This window comes from Hyaena hyaena, unplaced genomic scaffold (assembly GCF_003009895.1).
Source record: "Hyaena hyaena isolate Hyena2069 unplaced genomic scaffold, ASM300989v1 scaffold_75, whole genome shotgun sequence".
In the NCBI taxonomy this organism is placed as follows: domain Eukaryota; kingdom Metazoa; phylum Chordata; class Mammalia; order Carnivora; family Hyaenidae; genus Hyaena; species Hyaena hyaena.
In genome coordinates, this window is record NW_024080707.1 from 1785260 (window position 1) to 1806715 (window position 21456).

Here is a 21456-nt window from a genome sequence, read left to right on the forward strand (position 1 = left end):
TGTAAATAAGGAAATACTCAATGTCCTAATAAGAAAAGTGAGACGGATGTGCTGTAAGAAGAAAAAAGCAAAGTGCTGAACAGTGTACAGACAGGGAAAACATATACTTGTATTAACCGTATCTGAACACAAGAAATTAATAAAGGAGAATACTTAAGTAGGCAGGGAAGGAAGCTGACAGGAACAAGGATGGGAACGAGTTTTCTCAAGGATGGGAACGAGCTTTGTACCTTGTTATACAGTGCTTGGTTTTCTGACCCATATAGCACCCATGCCAAACAAAACATCAACACTACCACCAATGATGATGATGATGATGATGATGATGATGATGATGATGTTGCTGCTGTTGTTTAAAATGCTTGCCAAGAGGGGCGCCTGGGTGGCTTAGTCGGTTAAGCGTCCGACTTTCGCTTGGGTCATGATCTCGCGGTTCGTGGGTTCGAGCCCCGCATCGGGCTCTGTGCTGACTGCCAGCTCAGAGCCTGGAGCCTGTTTCAGTCTGTGACTCCCTCTCTCTCTGACCCTCCCCTGCTCATGCTGTCTCTATCTCTCTCCTAGAAATAAATAAAACATTAAAAAAAAAAAAATTTTAAAATGCTTGCCAAGAAAGCCTTGGTAAGAGGGACGTTTGCGACCCACAGTGAGGAACACTGGAGCTGAGCAATAAATCACCAGGGGCATAATCTTCTACTTCTCTGAAGGATAGAGGAAACCATTTACAGACCTCCTACCAGGGGCTGTGTTTTCTGTGTAAGTCATCTCATTTAATATTCAAATTAACCCTCAGAGGAATAACCAGTCCCATTTCTGCAAATAAGCAAATGGTGGTAAATAAGTAAATGACAAGGCATTAGGTAACTTGCCCAAGTCACAGGGCTAAGACTGCAATCCATGCTCTTAACCTGCTGAAACTCTCAAAGGGAAAATTTAGGTCTCAGTAAAAATAAATGTCAGCCATACACCCATAACTATACTTCCTTCCATGTGTTTCCTCTAATATTCTGTTTTCTATGTTTTGAGAATAAGTGTTTGTTAAATAAAGCAAATATCTGGGGTGCCTGGCTGGCTCAGTCAGTGGAGTGTGTGACTCTTGATCTTGGGGCTCCCCATTAGGTGGAAAGAATACTTAAGAATTTTTTTAAATCTTTAAATAAATAAATAAATAAAGCAAACATTCTACCTAAACAAAAGGATGTTCTTTATTTTCCACTTACTGAGCACCAAAAAAGTTAGTTACAGGTAATGTTATCAGATGTATTTTTCCTTCACTGGGGATGAACTATGGAAATGCATGCAAATAATGAACCTCACAGGAACCATAACTCATCTTTTGCAATATGATGAAATAATGCTACCACAGAGGAAGGAAGGAAAGAAATAGCAACTAACAGCTATTGGGCACTTATATATACCAGTCACCATTCTAAGTGCTTTAAATATAGGACTCACTTAATTCTCAGAACAATCCTATGAGGTAGGTACTATCACTATCTTAGTTTTCCAGAGAAGTAAAGTGAGACAGAGAAGTTAAATAACTTGCCCACGGAGACTGTCCTGCCATACTGCCTACACTATTCCCCACTATACAGTACTCTCCCCACACACCACGTGCAGGCTGCAGTAACTGAAGATGAACCAGACGACAGCTTCCCTCGCAAATCAGTGAATGATCTGTAATCCTATGTATTTAAGTGTATATGTTCTCTTATTCCAAGAGAAGGAGGCTTCAATTGACTGCCAAATGGATCGATGAAATTTAAAAAGAAGGTTTAAAACCCCTGACTTCAGAGGTTTGGGCTATAGTCCAAGCAAGACATAAAATCTAAAGAAAGGCAGCAGGAGTAGGGATAGAAAGGAGAGATGAGAGCTGTGTTTCTTACTCGATTCCATGAGTAAAGTGTTAAGTGATGCACTGATTCCATGATCACGTGTACCTGGAAAACAGTTAACTGAGTAGCATTCAACAGCTGCTTTACCATAAGACTTCTTGAGACATTAGAATGTTAACCTACATTTTGGTTCTCCAAGAAAAGGATAAGCTAAGCAGCATCTAATCCCCAAATTTATTAGACCATGAAATTTTTTCTTCTAAGAACACCTTCAGAACAAACATACTCAGGGATACACTGGATTAAAAGGATATTTAAAAGTTAAAAATCATCAGACTTGGTGACTAATAGCCCATGAGAGGGGGGTCAAAAAAGCCCCAGGGTTGAGCTTAGATGACCAGTGAAGGTGATAGGAGAGGGAGGTTAAGAAAAAGGAAAGTTTTTAAGGGAAAAGATGAACTTGGTTTTGGTCCTGTTTGAGTTAGAATTGTCTAAAAACTGCCAGTTTACAAAGCAACTGAAACCAGTGTCTCTGAGAGAGAGCTGTACATCCACATGCACAGCGTTATATACAACAGCGAAGAGCTGTAAGGCCACCCAAGTGTCCACTGACAGATGAATGGATAGACAAAGTGTGGTATATACATTCAACAGAGTATTAATTCAGTTTTAAAAAGGAAGGAAATTCTGAAACATCCTACAACATGGATGAAGCTTGAGGACATTATGCAGAGTGAAGTAAGCCAATCACAAAAGGACAAATACTGTACTGAGGGAGTTCCGGGCAGACTGCCCTAAAATGTGCCACTCTGGCCTATTGGTTATTTTGAATTAAAGTTACTTTAAAAATAGCCAAGACAAGGAGGACACTCTGACCCCCTGTACCCCTGAAAGCAGGGCATAAATTCCCCATGTGAAGGGCACCTTCCTCCTTGCACCTACAGGGTAGAAAGCATCCTTATTGCTAGAAATAGGAAATCCCAGGGTGAAAAAGGCTATATAAACATAACGTGTTACTTCTTCATTAATCTGCTACCCCAAGCCCAAACTTCTCTGTCTTGCCAGTTCTTCACAAATTTATTGTTTAAGGTATAAAAAGTTGTCTGCTTTGGTCACTTCCTTGAATCTCATATTTTTATGAGCTTTCATATGTATAAAACTAAATCTGTTTTTCTCTTGTTGATCTGATATCAATTTAATTATTAGACCGGCCAAAGAACCTAGATGAAAGGAAAAATTCTCCATCTCTCATATGAGGTAGCTAGAGTAGTTAAGATTCATAGAGACAGAAAGAATGGTGGCTGCCAGGGGATGGAAGAGGGGGAGAATGGAGGCGGGGGTAGTACATTTAATTGGGAATATAGTTTTAGTTTTGCAAGATGAAGAGAGCTCTGGAGACAGGCCGCACAACGATGTGAATGTACTTAATACCACTGAACTTAAAAATGGCTTGGATGGTAAATTTTATGTGTGTTGTGTAGACATGTTAGGTCATTGTGAAAATGTTATGATAGACATCTATTATCTTTACCTGTCTAGAAATCTCTCATCCCATGTGGTTCTGTTAGGACTACAGTTCAGGCAGTGTCCTGCCTGACCCCCATCCATGACCCAGGCCTGACCACCCAGTGTCTACCTACAGGACAGAGGAGTGACTCAAGCAAGAGACCCTCAGGGAGATCTGATGAATGGAAGCCTAAAGAGTATCACCTTGGGGAAGCCAGTTCTTCTCTTTCAAGCCACTTGGAGAAAACTTGACTATTAGCAAGAAATGAGACCAATGAGAGAAACAGAGACAGGATCCTAATGAAGGGATCATGCCTTGACATCACTGAAGCTCATGGATTCTCCCCCCATCCCCCGCCTCACTAAAAGGCTCTAGTTATATGGGCCAATAAACCTCAACATCTTTGGTAAGTCATCAGAGAGAATACAGAAATCCAAAAGAAAAGCAAAACCATGATGAGCTATATAGGTCCTTGTGTAAGATTTCTCTCCATAGCTCCATTTGGAATTTTATCTTCAGTATCACATTCCTTTAGTAGAACAGTAGTACACAATCCCATAATTTTGTGAGTATGATTTCAAATTTAACATCATCTTTCCAGTTGGTAAATACATCATTATGTTAGGCCTCTACTATTACATTTATGAAGAAAAAACATAATTTAAAAAAAAATCATTAAACCTACATGATTATATACAGAAGGAGAGACTTACAAAGCATTAAAGGTTTAGACAGAAAGAGACTGCATTAGAAATATTAAGGTTTCTAAATTACCTGAAGTATAACATAGAAAAGAGTGCCTACAATATTACCCTGAAATGGAGGCTTTGGAAGGAACACGCTAACACTAAAGTCAAAGAACAGGAAGATAATACACAGATAAGATCTCTCATCTGTGCTGAAAGAACTTCGCCCTTTATCAGGTCTTCAACTCAGTGCTCCATTAACTACAGGTTCCCTTGGTTTGGTTTTCACTAATTACTTACACAGTTTAATTTTATCAAATATAAATCTAATCAAAAAATTTAGGACTCCCCAGGTATAAGGACTCTCTTGTATGAATCAGGAGGCACGGAGAAAGGAGCAAATAAAGAGAAAAGAAATTACTGTGCCCAGCATGGTGTTGGCTCTGCAGGCTTTGTCTGACTTATGCACAGAGGCTACCTGAAAAGCTGTCATGCTAGGAATTAATGTCAAACCAGTTTCACATCTAGAATCTGAAAGGTTCATAGCTGCACAGAGATGCCTGAAGCAAAATCTTAAAAGTGTACTGTGCTCCCCAGGGAATGCAGTTATGAGCTTGTTGTAGCAAGCCTTTGCGAAGGTAAACCAGCCTTGCCTAGTTCTCTGAAACAGACCCAACCAATAAAATAACTTCAGAACACTGAGCATACTATCCATGTGAAATCTTGATAACCACTGATCAGTAACGGATCTGTCTTCTGAAATAGCTTTTGGGTGTCTCTCTGTCATGAAAGATTAGCAGAAGTATTTTAACCACAAGAGGGGGGAAAAGCAGACCCTATTTTACTTGGAACTTTCCAAGGTTCACTACAACACACCTGGTGAACACAAAATGATAAAACCTGTCTCTTCCGAGGGATTATCTTCCCACTACTTAAGGTGGCTTCCACCTCACACCTTTAGTGTAAATCTTGGAATGTCTGTGGTACTCCGGGGACAATCTAACCATTAGAAACACTGCTCAGGAATCCGAAATCCCAGAACCACACGTTCCCCAAAGAACCTACGGGAACCTGCTGCTGTAGGACGCCACTGGGCAGATTTAGGACGTTTCCACTAGGGCGCGGCACATGCTTTTTACACCATGACATAAATAAGTATCCAAAACCTTAAAATATGAAAAAAACTTCACAAAAAAAAACCATTTACAGCCTCCTAAGGAAACAATCAGAAAAGTACACAAAAATGGAGGAACAAAGATGTTTTCAACAGGATTATTTACGGTAGGAAAAACAACGTATGTTGCACTTTAGACAGAAAACTATTTACCATAAAGCATTATGTCACTCTGACCAAAATTATGAGGAATCACTTGGTGAAAAAAAAACCAGATTACAAAACAGCATTATGTTCTACGATCTCCTTGAATTTGTTTTAAATTTATAGGTCCATAATGCATGAAACAAAATCTCATGTTAGTTACTACACTAAAGTAGTAACAAAAATGTTTATGTGAGCGACAGGTCTTGGAATTTTTATTTACTTAATTTTTCTAAAATTCAAGCATAGTATTTGTTTTAATTTCTTTAAAATGCTAAATAAAATTTTAAAAGAAGAATTCAGGTGCTGTATATAGCGAGTTTCAAGTGACTGGAACATAGGGCCAATATGAGGCTGACATCAAGAACAGGTCATTCTGACTCAGTTATGTGATTAGGGCCTTGAGTGTGACCAGAAGACAGCAGGCATAAATTCCAAGGGGGCAACAGAGGAGCCAGTGAGCAGGTGAACTTGAGCGGACTACAACCAGGGGAGGCATTACAGGTTGTGCTGTTCCCCCAAACCAGTCAGGAGCAGTCAAGTGCAGCCCTGGGGCACAATGGAAGAGCACAGGGCTCGGGACTAGCTCCTAACCACTTCACTTCTCTGACTGCCTTACGTCTCAAATGAAAGTTATACAGAACACCTTTTTATCTAGAATGACCTCTGCACACTTGTTATTGTTGTTCTTAATATTAACTGTTACCTCCATTAAGGTCTAACAGGGGATGCTTTGTAAAGTGGCTTTTCTCCTGATAAAAGGAACATAAAAAAATGCCAGTCAAAACATTCAAATTCAAACTTACACAACACAAACCCACACTTAGCGGCTTACAACTGGCATTCACGTGTTTAATAATACTTATTGACCATCTGTTCCGCAGCAGAGACAGAGCTGGACTAGGACTAAGGGATAATCAAGAGGGACTTGGTCCCTAACCTCTGTAACTTGCAATGTGGCAAGAGCCAAAGAGAGCAGCGTGATCTCTCTTCTCCCACAAGCCACCGCACTTCACAATGTCCAATGTCCAATGGCTAGACCCTACATAACCCCAATTTCTCTTAAATAATCTCTAAATCTTTCATCCACAAATACATCTTAAACTTCTCTATTTCAACAAACGGGCATTTAGTTTCTTAAGTTCTATATGTAAATACTTTCTATATCATTTTACCACTCAATCACAAATTCCACATGAGGCTATATTTTAAAAATAACACAAAGGGGCGCCTGGGTGGCTCAGTTAAGTGTCTGAATTTGGCTCAGGTCATGACCTCATGTTTCCATGAGTTTGAGGCCCACATCGGGTTCTCTGCTGTCAGTGCAGAGCCTGCTTCAGATCTTCTGTCTGTCTGTCTGTCTCTCTCTCTGTCCCTTCCCCACTCACTCTCTAGTTCAAAAATAAACAGTTGAAAAAATAAATAAAAAAATAAACTCAGAGTGTTGGCCCACCAAGGTCTTGGGCAAGTCACACGAATGCTCTCATTCTTAGTTTTCTCATTATAAAACCAGGGAAGTATCCCTGGGTGACTACAATTTCTTCCAACTCTTACAATTATTATAAGATTTTATGATCACTATGTACTACAAACCTTTAAACGATGCCAATTAGGAAATGTCTATAAACTCAGAACCCAATATGCTGGGTTCGTGGCAGACCTGTCTTCCTGATTCCTTAAAACCATTAGAGCTATCACTTCTAACCTGGGAAAAGTAAACAAGACTCCAAGCCAAGAAAGAACTCGTTTGACTGCTTTCCTTGCCTTCCAATAATCAAAGCAATATTCTCTAAGTGTCTGGCTCCCAACTGCTTATGTCTAGCATAAGCAGTATTTTCATCTGCTAGGTAACTGTGTGGCAATATCACTCCTTCTATGTTACCTGACTCTTACTGCATTGATTTTTTTTTTTTTATTGAACTGTATCGAGCATACAGAAAAGTATAAAAAGCCATCAATTTTTAAAGAGGACTAAATAGGTCTCTTCATAGGGTTCCTAGCTCCTAGTCTGTACCAAACACAATGGTGGTGGTTGGGGATACAAAGGTCAGGCACAGATGAGAACAGACAGCTAAGCAAATAAGTGTAATAATGTGTATAAATTTCAAAATGTGCCTAGTTCAGGCATGACATATAAGCCTTTCAAGTGTATCAATGCAGGTAATACATTCAAATATACTGGTACCCTCTAGTTTATAAAAGGTTTTGCCTTTTTGAAAATTTCCAAGTTGGCTGTCTGAAATTTAAAGCACGTTTTCCCCCAACATGCACTGCTATAAATGTGGCTGGGTTTCCAAGCCAGCACACAAAAGACCAATTTAACACATATAGTAACTGAAACACTATACATGTGCCCTGTGAAAGGAGCCAAAGAGAACTGTGAGTGATCTTGTCACCCTGAAAGCTGGAGCTTAAGGGAAAGCAGAGTAGGTTAATAAGGGGTGCAGATGGAGTGGTGAGGAGGTACCTGTCGGCTTTAAGGCAACTCATCTCAGGAATTCTGAAACCAAGGGTCCAGGAGTCCTCCCTTCAATCAAATCCAGATTCCTCCACTTAAAAACAAGGTGCCTTTAGAGGCAACTGGGTGGCTCAGTAGGTTGGCTCAGGTCATGATCTCACGGCTTGTGAGTCCAGCCCCACACTGGTCTCTCTGCTGCCAGCAATGCTGCCAGCACAGCGCTCACTTCAGATCCTCAGTTCCCCTCTCTCCTCTCTCTCTGGCCCTCCCCCTCTCATGTGCATTCTCTCTCTCTAAAATAAACATTTTTAAAAAAAAAAAGAAAGAAAGAAAACCTGGGTGCCTTTAAACATAATCATTTTTAGCCTCAGTGCACTGACCTGACTGTCTGGCATGGAGTAAGCATTCAATACACAGTAAAGCAGTTTATACATTTTTTTTTTTATCTGCTTGAGACTATATATGGCTTTCATCTTCCTTAGCATAACCCATAGCTGGGTTTATCATTCATTATTAGGAAATGTCCAGTTTTCACATAAAACAAAGTCAGATTTTTTTTAAGTGTTTAGACAAGAAATGTACAAGGAAGAGCCCCATGGAGAACAAATGAGAAAAAGGACAGCCTGAGTTAAAATTGAGTAATTAAAAAAGGACAGAAGATAGAGGGAAAAGACACAGCTATAATGCTCAGAAGATTCTCCTGTTAAGAGAAGACGTGGCAGGGAATTACAAGGAATTTCCAGTGACTTATGGTCTGTCTACACAATGAGGAAAAGACAGGAGCGATAGTAAACAGTAGTGACAAACCCTTATGGTATACATACACACATGCACATGCATGCTCATGTAATCCTTACAACCTAAAAACTATGTGCTATTATTATCCTCCTTTTACACAGGAGGAAACCAAGACACAAAGAGTGTGAATAACTGGCCCAGGATCAAAAAGCTAGTAAAATAAAGCAGAGTTCACCACAGACTCTGGTTCCAGATTTGGAAGTCTGAGCCACTATGTTATACCGATGTTTTTGTAGCAGTGGGAAACCAGCCATTTGCATTAGGGGGTTTCCTGAATCACAAGTTCATAACTTGAGTGTGATCTATCAATAAAGTTCCCATTAGTAAACATGTAAACATTACATAATCATTTACACATTCCCTGGCAATTTTCAGTATCTGGAGTGGGAGTGGGTAACTAACATTTATTAAATGCTGCTGAATTCCAAGTGCTGTCTGAAGGTATTCCATATGTCCCGCCTCATTTAACCTTCACAAAGCCACCTTTGTGATAGGCACTATTAAATCCATTTTACAGCTGAGAAAAACTGAGGATCAATTATGAGCCCAAAGCCACAGAGCTAGCCATGGCAGAGGACAGCCTCAGACCCAGTTCTTCCTGGGTCCAAGTCCAGCCTGTTTTTCACAACACGTCTGGTATACTGAGACACAAACCTGTAAACATGGAACGTATTATATAATAACCAGGTAATAAAAGGCAACAGTAAATCAAGTCTGATTTACACTGTCCAAAATATTTCACCAGAAAGTACTGAACTCTGTTCAGGACAGCTAAACGAACCCAGGTGCCTGTTTCACCCCCAACCCCTCACGGAAAAATCCTCTTGGATCCTCTTTATTACTTAGGATCTAACAATACCAAACACAATACGGGTGCGTAGAGGCACTTCTCCAAGAGGCAAAAACTGCTTCAGAAGCACTAGGCTATAGAATGGGACAGAAACAAGTTCCATAGGTTTAAATGCCAATGTCAGCCAAAACGAAAAACAGCACACACACACACACACACACACACCCCAAAGAGACAAGTGACAAGGCAGTAGAAAGGGTTCTTTTAAGAGAAGGGTTTTCCAGTTATACCTCAGTAAAGCCGGGATTAGGGGAGAAAGAGTAGAAAGGGTGTTTATCTGTTTTAATGCCATAGGGCTTCAAATTTGAAAGTCAGGTCTGCCTTTATTAGCTCTGTTTGTTCATCTGGAAAATGATGCTGTTAAGACCCAACTCTCTATGAAAAGATTAAACACCAGATACAAAGCACATACAAGAGCTGACATAAAAGTCCACTAGTCCTGAGTTTCATTCTCTTGCCCCCTCTCCTTCCTGTTGACAAAGATGTGCTACATACACACCCACAAACCTAGGGGACAACCTGCCCCAAGCACACGTTAATCGAAAGACTACCAAACACTTATAAAGAGCTCTTCTCATTTTCCACCAAACCCACATCATGTTTCCCATGTTGCCCCAGAGCCTTTTTGCCTGTTTCTTCTCAGACATTTATCTCTTCTGCCATCTTGGTGTCACTTCAGGATGGTTACACTAAGGGGCTACTATTATTATTTATAACTCTATCACCAAAAAAGATGTTGAGGCTACCTACATAAATATAAAAGCCATATACAACAACCATTAATTAAAGGAAGATTTAACACATGAGACAAGTGATCTGCTGGGAGACTGAGGCAAGGACATTAATGTCAAAGAATGGACAGCAACCTAAAATGAGCAAATAGCTTGGCCCCGAGCTTTCTGGCAAGGAAACATTATGAACTAAAGAGCATTCGTTACTCTTTTTTATAAAAGGAAACATAACAATTCCTAAAGAGGAACATCAGTAATTTGCCTAAATGTATTTATCTAAGTTCAATATGGACAGGACCAAGAGCACAACTAATGGCTTCCAAAGTACCTAATCTTTCACAAAACTGTACCTCTTCATAGAAGACTCGAGAACTAAACTGACCAAATTCCCATCAGCAAAACATTCTCATTTACGTCTACAAACTGTATACATCTACACAGGACTTAGCATTTATTCCCAATAAACACCCACGTGCCCACTGAGAAAGGTCATATCGTAGTGAATAAGACCGTTCCTGGCCTCTAAGACCTTGGTACTGTACAGCAGACGCCAGTCTGCTAAAGACGGAGGCACAAGGCGGAACACGATGCCCTCACCACCAAAGCGTTACATGTATACAGACTTCTTGTCCGGGATGAGGGGAAGGGTAGGGACATTTGAAGGGGCCTTGAAAGGTACAGACTTTTGGCAGACGGAGACAGGAGGATGGGCAAAGTGTGTTAAAAAAGAAGGCTGCAGGGGCGTCTGGGTAGCTCTGTCGGTGCCCCCGACTCTGGATTTCAGCTCAGGTCGTGGTTTCACAGGTTCGTGAGATGGAGCCCGCATCAGGCTCTGCACTGACAGTGGGGAGCCTGCTTGGGATTCTCTCTCTCCTCTCTCTCTGCCCCTCCCCCCAATCCGTGCATGCACTCTGAATGAATGAATGAATGAATGAATGAATGAATGAATCAACTTTAAAAAAGAAGACTGCAGAAAAGCAGAAGAAATGTCTAAGGCCAAATGCAATACAGTAAATAGTCTATTTTGGCACAGTGCAGAGGAAGAGAAACGGGAGAGGAAGCTGAAAAGCTGAGGACTTATCACAAGGACCCTTGAATGCCACAGCAAGGTGGAGTTTAGACTATTTTCTGTAGGCAGTAGGGGCTTCCGAAAGCTGTGGTCAGGGAAATTCTATGACCTGAATAACCCAGCTGCAAGAAGATTATTCAGTATCTGTGTGAAGGACAGACTGGAGGGGAAGGGCTGCAGTCAGGAGGCTACATTAGAGATTGCTGGGATCATCAAGCAGAAGAAAGGTAGCTTGCAGCAGGGACTGCTAAGCAGTGAAAAGGTACAAATACTGGGAGGGAGCACTGAGGGCTGGGCAGACTGCTGGGTGTGGGGTAGGAAGAAAGGCAAGGGAGAAGTCAACATGAGTCTAAGCAGGGGTCAGCAAACTTTGGTCCACTGCCACTTGTTCTGTACAGCTAAGAAGCCGTATGAGTTTCCGCATTTTAAAGTGGTTGGGAAAAAATATTTCATGACAAGTGAAAATTCAAATTGCAGGGTCCATACATAAAATTATATTGGAACATAGCCAGACTCACAGCTTTATATATTGTCTACATTTGCTTCAGTTCTACAAGAGAATTGTATAGCTGTGACAAAGGCAGCATGGCCCTGAAAGCTGAATTTATCTACTGCCTTTTCCTTCATGGAATAAGTTTTCTGACCGCTGGTCTAAAGTGTTGAGGGTGGTGGACAGAGATGGTATTAAGAGAATAGAGAAATCAATCATTGACAAGGCAGGGTCAGAGAGACGGATACCAAGTTTGAAGCAATTAAATGGGAGGTGTCACTAAGCCATCCAGGGAAAGGAGCCCAGCACGGAATGGAAAGACCGTTCCTAATGGGGCCTAGGCCTCTGCTGTTGCCCTGCCTGGCTCTTCCTCCAGATCCTAACATGCCCTGGCTCCTGTTTATTACTAAGGCCTGAGCTCAAATGTCACCTCCCAGGAGGAAGCCCCTCTCCCAGCCACTTAAGCATTCTCTACTCATTAACTTATTTTCTTTATTGCACTTATCACCACCAGAAATCATCTCATTTACGGAGACATTTAACATCTTGGAGTGTGGCTCCTTAAGGAGAGGCCTTTCCTCTGGTCTAAAGCATCCCGGTGCCTCGAAATAACACCTAGGGCTGCTCAACAACTAGGGCTCAGGTGAAAGCAAGCCATCTGCACAGTCGCAGGAACAAAGACTTGCCATTCACAGAAGCTTGGGGAAAAGTCTTCGCTGGGGGAAAGGGAGAGAGGAGAGGAGAAGACACCAAAGAGAAGAGAGAAAAGACAGAGTGAGGAAGGAGAGTTACAGGAGCCAGACAGCAGTGGGGCTGCGGACATCTTTCAGGGAGGGGCTAAACAGCATCAAATGTTTTAGATAACAAGGGCAGAAGAAAGGTGTCAAAAATGTGGCAGCAAGGAGGTCATCGGTGACCTCAAAGAAGTCTCAAGAGTGTGGGGGGTGGCAGTCAGATTGCCAAGAATTAAAGCATGAGTGAGTGAGAGGAAGGGAAGGCTTTCAATGCATTTGGCAGAGAGAGAAGAAAGATGCCCCAGGGACAGTGGCAACGGGGGAATCCTTTCTTTTTTTCCTACAAGGCTTCAGGTCCCATCATGTCACTGCCCTCTTTCAAAGCCTTCAGTTTCCCCTGGTATGTTACAAGGCCCAAAGTAATACGACCCAGAAGGACCCTGCTTGATCAGGTGCCTCCCAACCTTACAAGCCTACATCTTTGTCCTCCCGTTCCAGCTGCAGTGCTGGTTCCACCTCAGGTCCTTTGCACATGCTATCTCCTTTAGCTGGAAAAACCTCCTCATCCCCTTAGCCTAGCTAACTCTTTCACCCTTCAGATTTCAATGTTTAAAATTTTTTAAATGTACCATGAAGACCCCCTCTTCTTACTGCCTGTCAACCTCTGTAGCAAACTAAAACATCTCTCCCGATACTTCACATAATTTTAACAAATGGTTTATAATTGTTGAATTATTGTGTTCTCCACTAGCAAGGAAGCTTCCTGAGAGCAGGAATCAGGCCTATCTTGCACTCACATAATACATATTTACAGATAATACTTAAATAAAGGAATAAACAGGAGAACCTGAAAGCATTTATCAGTGAGTTTGTACATCTCAATCAGACTACTTCCTAAATCCACATCAAGAGGGCTTATAATTTACATACAGGCCAGTCTAGCTTTCTCTGACTCCCCCCTCCCACTAGCCAACCTGCATGAATGGTCATTCTAAATAAGTAAAATTCTTTGGAGATGCCACCGTACATAAAATGATTTTTCCAATTAGAACACTAACATACAGTGGTTAGCAGACTTGTCTAGTTTTACAGAATGGCTTTAACTGGAAAAACAACAACAAAGGGCCAGAATACTAAACTGAAGCATAATGCATCTTACTTCTTTAAGTCTGTGTTTTGGGAATTAGCCCTAAAGTGAGTATGCAGGTGTACAGTAAGAGACCTAGTGCATCTCTTTATTATATGACTCACATCTGTCTGCCTCCCTGGGTGCGCTCCTGTTCAATAACGACATTTTTCACTGGGAAAAGTATACATTTGGCAGACTGTTTTCTCCTTAATTTTTTCTTTTGTCTTTTCCCTTACCATAAGAGTTTTAAATTCTACTTATTGAAAAAAATTGCTATGAATTACAGCCTTGCTACAGCTTGAGCAAATTAACTGCAAATAAGTCTGTAGATATAATTGTGCTTAATTGAATGAACTGTTGTCAGTTCTAACAGCCGTAAGCCCTTTAAATCGCCATTAAAAACATGAGCTATGTTAATTACAAATTGTTCTTACCTATTTCTCCTTTATATATGCCTTCAAACTTGCCTTAGTTACCCAATGTACCCAAAAATAATAAACCTAAATTTATTTTTTAAATACCTACAGGTCAACCTGTTCACCATTTGAGCCGGACTTCCCTTCCTGCTGCCCCTCCACAAATCTGAATTAGGAGTTTTACCAGAAGACAAGGAAAAGATACAACTAACTCCTTTGCTATCAAAGAATATGGGATGAAAATATCAAGAGCTCTTTTCCAGCCACCTGGCAACTGTTATTCTTGAGAAAATAAGTACAATATAAACAGTACTGAGAAGGAACTAAAGGTATATTTAAAATACGATTAGGAGGAAGGGCTAACTTTTTGTATAATTTATATTTTTGGTAAGTCGTGCTTCTGGAAAGCACATATATGGAACTAGAAACTGATAAAACAAAATTCAGGAGAAAATGAATACATACTTCAGAGTTTCTTTTAACTCTTATAATTGCTTAAGTAGCAAAATTCCCTAACACATCATCTGACTTATAAGATTTTTAACTTGCACACAACACTGAAAACACCATTTTACAAACGGGTATGCCTGTGTTTCTGCCACTTCCTAAGTAAACTGAATCAGTGAGAGCAACACAGTACCTTTATATGGACCTTCCCAGAAAGTCTAATACATTCCTACCAAATTATATACTTTGCATGACCTTTAAAGTTAAATTAAAGGCATCTTTGTTTCTCATTTTTCCTTAAAAATACAAAACCTAATGTGTTATCTACTTTTGGTTCTGTCTACATAACACACTCTTCTAGATTTGAGAAACTGAATACTTTAAGCGCCTAAACTTTTTTGATTCATCCATTTCTAATTGAAGCCTTTCTAACATAGAATGTATCAGCTACTCTGTTTTGTATGTAATGGGTCACACTTCTGATATCTTTTCTTTTCTTTTTTTAAGTTTATTTACTTATTTTGAGAGAAGGGGGGAGGCACAGAGGGAGGAAGAGAGAGAGAATCCCCAGCATGCTCTGCAATGTCAGCCTGGAGGCCAATGTGGGCCTTGAACCCATGAACTATGAGATCATCCTTAGCTGAAACCAAGAGTCAGAAGCTTAAATGACTAAGCCACCCAAGCGCCCCTCCCTACCATCTTAAAGCATTCTGAATACAATTTAAGCTCTTCACTTTGTTTTTAACTAAACCAAAGGACTCACCAGTAAAAAAATAAATAAATAAAAACACAAATGTTCAGCTTACACCTTGTGCCTGGCACCATTCAAAAATCTTAAGGCATAGTCATTCAATTCTCAAAACTAGCTTAGAGGTAGGTACCATCTTTACTTCCTTTTTATTGATAAAGAAACAAGCTTAAGTTGCCCACATTGTCACAGCTTGGATCAAAACAAGCGGCCTGGCTACACTGACAAAGAAGGATTTACTTTTCTGCACATGTAAAATCTACAACTGAGAAACCCAGACTGAACAGCTCCACGGTTCTACTAGACTGTAAATCCTATAAGGACAAGGCTTTCTGCATGCTTTTTTTCTGTTTATTCACTCCCTGAGATTCATAGCAAAGGCTCAACAAGTATTTACTGAATGAATAAAGGAATGAACAAAGTGTTGTGTGAATGTACTGTTAAATAAATTCAGTTACCGCAGATTAAAAATATCCCAACAAAGCCCAGCTCTGTCTTCTGGCTAGACTTAAAGAAATTTTCATTTTTCTTCTAAAGCAAGTCTTGCCTCCAGACTGGGCAATTTATTCACAGAGCACCAAAGATAAATTTGTGCCCACAGCCGGCTGCTAAGAATCACAGATCATAAAATCTTAGAAGTAAATATATCATAGAAATGAACTTCATGTTTTATGCTTGCTTGTTGCCTCAAACTACCAAAAAAACTGGGTGCACTTCAGAGGGAAGAATGCTCATAGGAAGTAGTTTCCTGCCCCTGAAACCCAGTCATTTCAACATGGCAGCTGTTTAAAACCCACGTTACTACCGCTGGGTTTTCGAGACAGGAAGCAATAGTGGCACACCTAGCTGAGTACAGGGGAGAGCAAGAGGCAGAGAGGAAACAACATGCCGAGTGAGAACATGGCTTGGAGGTTAGCCCACAAAGTATAAAAAACAATGAACCATTTTTTCTAATGTCTCCTGTAATGTAATTTACCTGTACGTGGTGATTATCCAAAAAGAGAAAACGAAGGGCTTAGAAACAAATAGTGCCTTCTCTGGTCACCAGCTCCTCCCCCTTTTCCCATCATTAGCTCTTCTTCCAAGTTTAAGGACTCTTATAGAAAAGAAATTGACAAGAACCTGATGGTCTTTAAACCAGAAAGGGAGTAGACCATCGATGACTCTGAAGTTTATGTTGTTGTTGTTTTTTAATTTTTTTTTTTAAGATTTATTTTGAGAGAGACAGAGTGTGAGCAGGGGATGGGCAGTGAGAGTGAGAGAAAGAGAGAGAGAGAGAGAGAGAGAGAGAGAGAGAGAGAGAGAGAATCCGAAGCAGGCTCCAGGCTCTGAGCTGTCAACACAGAGCCTGATGCAGGGCTCAAACCCCTGAGACCATGACCTGAGCTGAAGTCGGATACTCAACTGACTAAGCCACCCATAAACTTCAGACTGAGCCTTCTGAAGTTTATGTTCTAATAAGAAATTACATTAAATAAATCCTTTACCCAAAATAATTAGTAACAATTCAATAATACCAAACCACTCAAATCTTTTCACTCTATAACCTTAAGCTCTTTACTCCTCAACTACTAGTATATCTATCAATTTAAAAAATCATGTTTTCATAACAATTATAATTTACGTGGCACTTCAGTTTCCATGCATTATTTAAATGATTTCCCGCCCAACGTTTTGAAATGGTGAACACTTTTGTTTCCACTCTACAGATGAGGAAAATTGGAAACTGAAGGGAAGCTATTTGCCATGACAGAAGTCCACATCTTCTTGTTCCCTACCTGGCATTCCAAAACAGAATTTCTCAACCCCAGCACTACTGACATTTTGAACCAGATAATTCTTTGTTCTATGGGGTTTCACCATTATAGGAAGTTTAGGAACATCCCTGACCTCTTTCCATTAGATGTCAATAACACTGCTCCCTCCCATCCTACCCCCGAAGTTGGAATAACCAAAAGTGTCTCCAAAAACTGCAAATATCTCCTCGGGCACAAAATCATATCCAGTTGAGAAATACTGGTCTAAAAGAATCTGAGAGGTTCTCTACGACAAGGCTCCATATACCACTGAGCCACAAGAAATCACAAAGCATCAGATACTGCCTGCTCAGGGACATTGAGTTAATTAACCAATTGCCCATTCACTTAAAACAACTTTTTAAAATGTGGAAATGAACAAGAAAAATGTCCTTGTATGAATATTTACATCTCAGATGATAAATTTTTTAAAAAGCATATAATTATCTATCTCATTAGAACACAAGGAAATACATAATAAGAAAACAAAATGATGTGCATGTGTTTAAGGGAATAAACACTTATCAGAGAAGTTAGAAAACACAGATTTTGGTCTTTGCTAATGAACCTTATTAACACAGTTATATATCAGTGTTCTCTCTAGAAAAGTGAATATAAACCTACACACGCTCTCAATACTAGCTTCAGATGGGTTTCTGTCCATTTATATGCATGACCTAAGCTATTCAGAAGAAATTGAGTGATAACCTTAAAACATTACTAGAATTTGTGGTGTGCAGTTGAAACCACTAGTGTTTGTGAACCTAGAATCTAAACTGGCAGACCTAACAATCTGATTTAAAAGCACTCAATTTACGTTTCTTCATGCCATTTAACCCGAGTCCCTATTCCTACAACAGCAACTCCACCCTCAAAATTCCTTATATTTAGCAGCTTTTTAGCAAATGCCCGAATTGAAAAAAATTTGCAACCTAATTCATCTTAATCTGTAATGGGTGGATACCAAATGAACAGAAAGATGTCAGAAGTACAGCATTAACTAAACAGATACTAACACTGCTTAAATTATGGCAAATTGCAATGTAGTTATATAAGTTCTATTTTGGAAAGTGTCTGAATTATTTTACCTATATATATATACAATTTATTTACCCTCCATCATCATTTCCTAGTAATTGTAATTAGCATATTGCGGAATGAGGAAACTAAACTGGCTTTTATTCAATGCAGAGTGTCACACTGCAACCCCTGAATTTAAAAATACATTTTTGTAGCTATTTATAAGATAGAGTGAAATTGCTTACTTAATATGATATGTAGAATTAAGAGGCTGTGATTATTTCTATTCACAATGTCCACAATCACTCAGATATGATGTACTTTAAACCTGATCTGGAGCTACACATAGGATACGTTTTCTCCATAATACACAACACATTGGACCTCAAGTGTCTAGTAACCTTATGGTCTCCATGAACCTTCGCCACAAAGTACAAAAAAGAACACATTGATCCTTCAGTGAGAATGACTCCCTGGTCTTAGAAAACAGAGCCACCAAAAGCAAAAGCGAGAAACAGCACAAAATGGGGTTTTGGAAAGGGAAGAAACAAGGATTTAATCACTATAAAATGCTCATCTAAAAGAATTCTTTGCACTGTGTATATATATATGCCCATGATCCTTTTCTTAAAAAATCGCTAACAAAGACTCCATGGTCACATCTCATTGTTTCTGCATTCTACTCCTCACTTAACTATCCAAGGTTTTTAACGCATATCCTCCCTGAAAGAAGCAATGACAATTTTATACCGCTGTGAACTACTGCTACTGAAAGAAAACATCTGTGACGAAAGAGAGAAAGAGAGAAAGAGAGAAAGAGAGAAAGAGAGAAAGAGAGAAAGAAAGAGAGAAAGAAAGAGAGAAAGAAAGAAAGAAAGAAAGAAAGAAAGAAAGAAAGAAAGAAAGAAAGAAAGAAAGAAAGAAAGAAAGAAAAGAAAGAAAAGAGGAAAAAAAGAAATTAATAGCATGTATCTACCCGGGGCTTAAAGACAGACGGCTCACAGCCACGTATTAGAGAAGCGGCAGGGTCCTTTTCCCAACGGACACACAAGAATTCAGAGAATACACAGTGTTTTAAAAACGTGGACACCTGCCAATAATCACACCTTTTATCTCGTCTCCCTAAGGAGGCTCCTTGGTGAACACATATCCAAGAAGCCCACATCCCTAGAACCTTGGGAGACGACTTGAGACGGGAGTTTACTAGTCCCGCTAAAGGGACGTCTCCCTTTGACGCTTGGCGACCACGCGCGGATGGGGTCTGCGGAGTAAGAGAGGAGGCCGGAGCCCAGCCCTAGTTTCAGTTATTCAGTCCCATTATAGGAGGATTCGCACTTCCCCCAGGGGCTCTCTCTCACGGTTCCTCTTCCCTGGCCCTCTCGCCCGGGGTGCATCTTCGCCCTCCTCTCGGGATGCCTCGGCTCTGGTGCGAAAAGACCCTAAGGGGGAGGGGGCGTTTCCTGAGTCCACGGACGCCCCCTCCTTGCCCCAAATACGGCCCCAAATCTCACAACTTTCCCTCGCTGAGATGCCAAAGGAAGACAACAGCGAAGACCCTCGGCCTCCGTCCTGAGGCCAGAGAAAACCTCTTCCCGCCCCCCACCCCAACAGCAATTCTGCCAGAGTGCTGGCGGTCAAGTTCTCGGTGCAAGAGCGAGGGACGTCTGACCTCAAGCCCGCGCCTGTATCTCAGGGTGGTATAAACAGGATGTCAGCGCGTTCCAGGCTTGTTTATGAAAACTTGGTGTGTGCTCTGGGGGAGGGGGCGACGAGACTTAACCTTCCCCCCCCATCCCGGCGCGGGGCTCCCGCCCCCCAACCTCCCCGCCGCCGGTCGTCTCCGCTCGGCTGGAAATCCCCCGCTTCCTCGCCCGCACCCACACGCCCCCAGCCCGCCCGGGCCCCGGGTCCAGCGCCGCGCTTGCCGAGCGGCCGGGGACGCGCGGTTCCCGAGGACAGAGAGCAGCGGCCGCGTCGCCCGCCAGCGCCCGGCTCCGCGCCCCTCGCCCGGCCGTCTGCGGCCGCCGCAGCCTCTCCACCTCCCCTCCGTGACACTCACCACTTCCGTGTGCGCCTGGGCCGGAGGGGGCTCCGGGTCGCTGCGCAGGTCCGGCGGCCTGCTAGCTCGGCGGCCAGCCCCGCAGGGCCCCGGCGTGCGCGCGCCCCGGGCTGAGGAGGGGGCGCGGGGTGGGAAATCAGGGCTGGGGCGCAGGCCAGCGCTCAAAGCGGCTGCTAGCTACTCCGCGGCCGCCGCGGCCTGCGCTCGCGACGCTCCCGCCCCGCCCCGCCGCCGGCTCCGCCTCCCAGGCCGAAGTCGGTCCCGCCTCCTCGTGATGCCACGAGCTACGGCCCAAGAAAGAGGGGGCGGGGGCCGTAGTCAAGTGTTGGGCTCAACTACGCGCAGAATCCCTCGCCTCCGGGGGGTCCCGTCCAGTCCCCACTCGGCTTCGTTCGTGCCCCCCACACCTCACTCGCTTCTTTCTACCGCGTCTTCTAGAAACGCCAGTCTAGGGAGGAGAGGTCTGCGAGGGCAAAAAGTAAAATTGGTGTGAGGTTTTGGTCACAGGCTGACACCTCTCAAGTTTGATGTGCTCGTGCACCGCGATGCTTTGATCACGGTCCTCACCCTTGTCCCCACAGAGTAAGAGGTGAGCTGTAGAGCACCTTACTAGCAGGAACTTTAGAACAAATCTTATTTGACTTAGACCAGGTACTTCAGATCCAACCCATACCCTATTTAAAGAGCTCTTTCAAATAAATTTAAAAAAAAAAAACAAAAACCTAAGAACTAACATTTGTTGATACCTGATGTATTCAGCACTTTTCATTTTTTTACTAATAATCTCTCAAAGTAGGTATTATCCTCGTTTTAGCTATGAGAAAACAAATTGAGGCTTATATATCTTAAAGTCACACTACAGCCAGGATTCATATCCCGTAGGGAGTCTACAGTCAGATCCAGACAATTCTACTCCCAAGGTATCTCCAGTCTCTAACTGTTCCAACAACATGATCCAAGCTGCCATCATCTCTCACCTGAAGGACCACAAACACCTCTTAAATTGAGGCTCTGCATTCACTGCAGTCTCCAATTAATTTTCTACAGTGAGCTTTTAAAATTTCAAATCTGTTCCACTCACTCCAGAGCTTGAAACACTCCAGTCCTTCCCCTGGAAAATCCTCCCAGCCATGAGGTCAGGCTTCTGCAGCTCAGTCACTGTGGACCAAGGCTGCCCCACCTGCTCTGCTAATCCTGCTGGAAGGTTCCTGATAACTTGGGGGACTCCTGAGACTTACCTCATACTGAGCAAGAAGTGCCAGTGTGGTACCTAATGAGTGAAAAGAGCACTTGATTCTAGAGTTCTGGATTTTAGGTCAGGCTCCCACAATTAGCCACCTGTGATACCCTAAACAAATTACAATTTAC

At 41.9% G+C, this 21456-nt stretch overlaps 1 protein-coding gene across 1 annotated transcript in view; it reads right to left on the reverse strand.

Moving 5' to 3' along the window:
• The window catches only part of JAK1 (Janus kinase 1), a 127060-nt gene extending 106764 nt beyond the window's left edge, over nt 1-20296 (reverse strand). The window contains exon 1 of the mRNA XM_039233416.1: nt 20089-20296. The gene's annotated coding sequence lies outside the window, so the exon portion shown is untranslated. The remainder of the gene's footprint in view (nt 1-20088) is intronic.
• Between the last annotated feature and the right edge of the window lie 1160 nt (nt 20297-21456).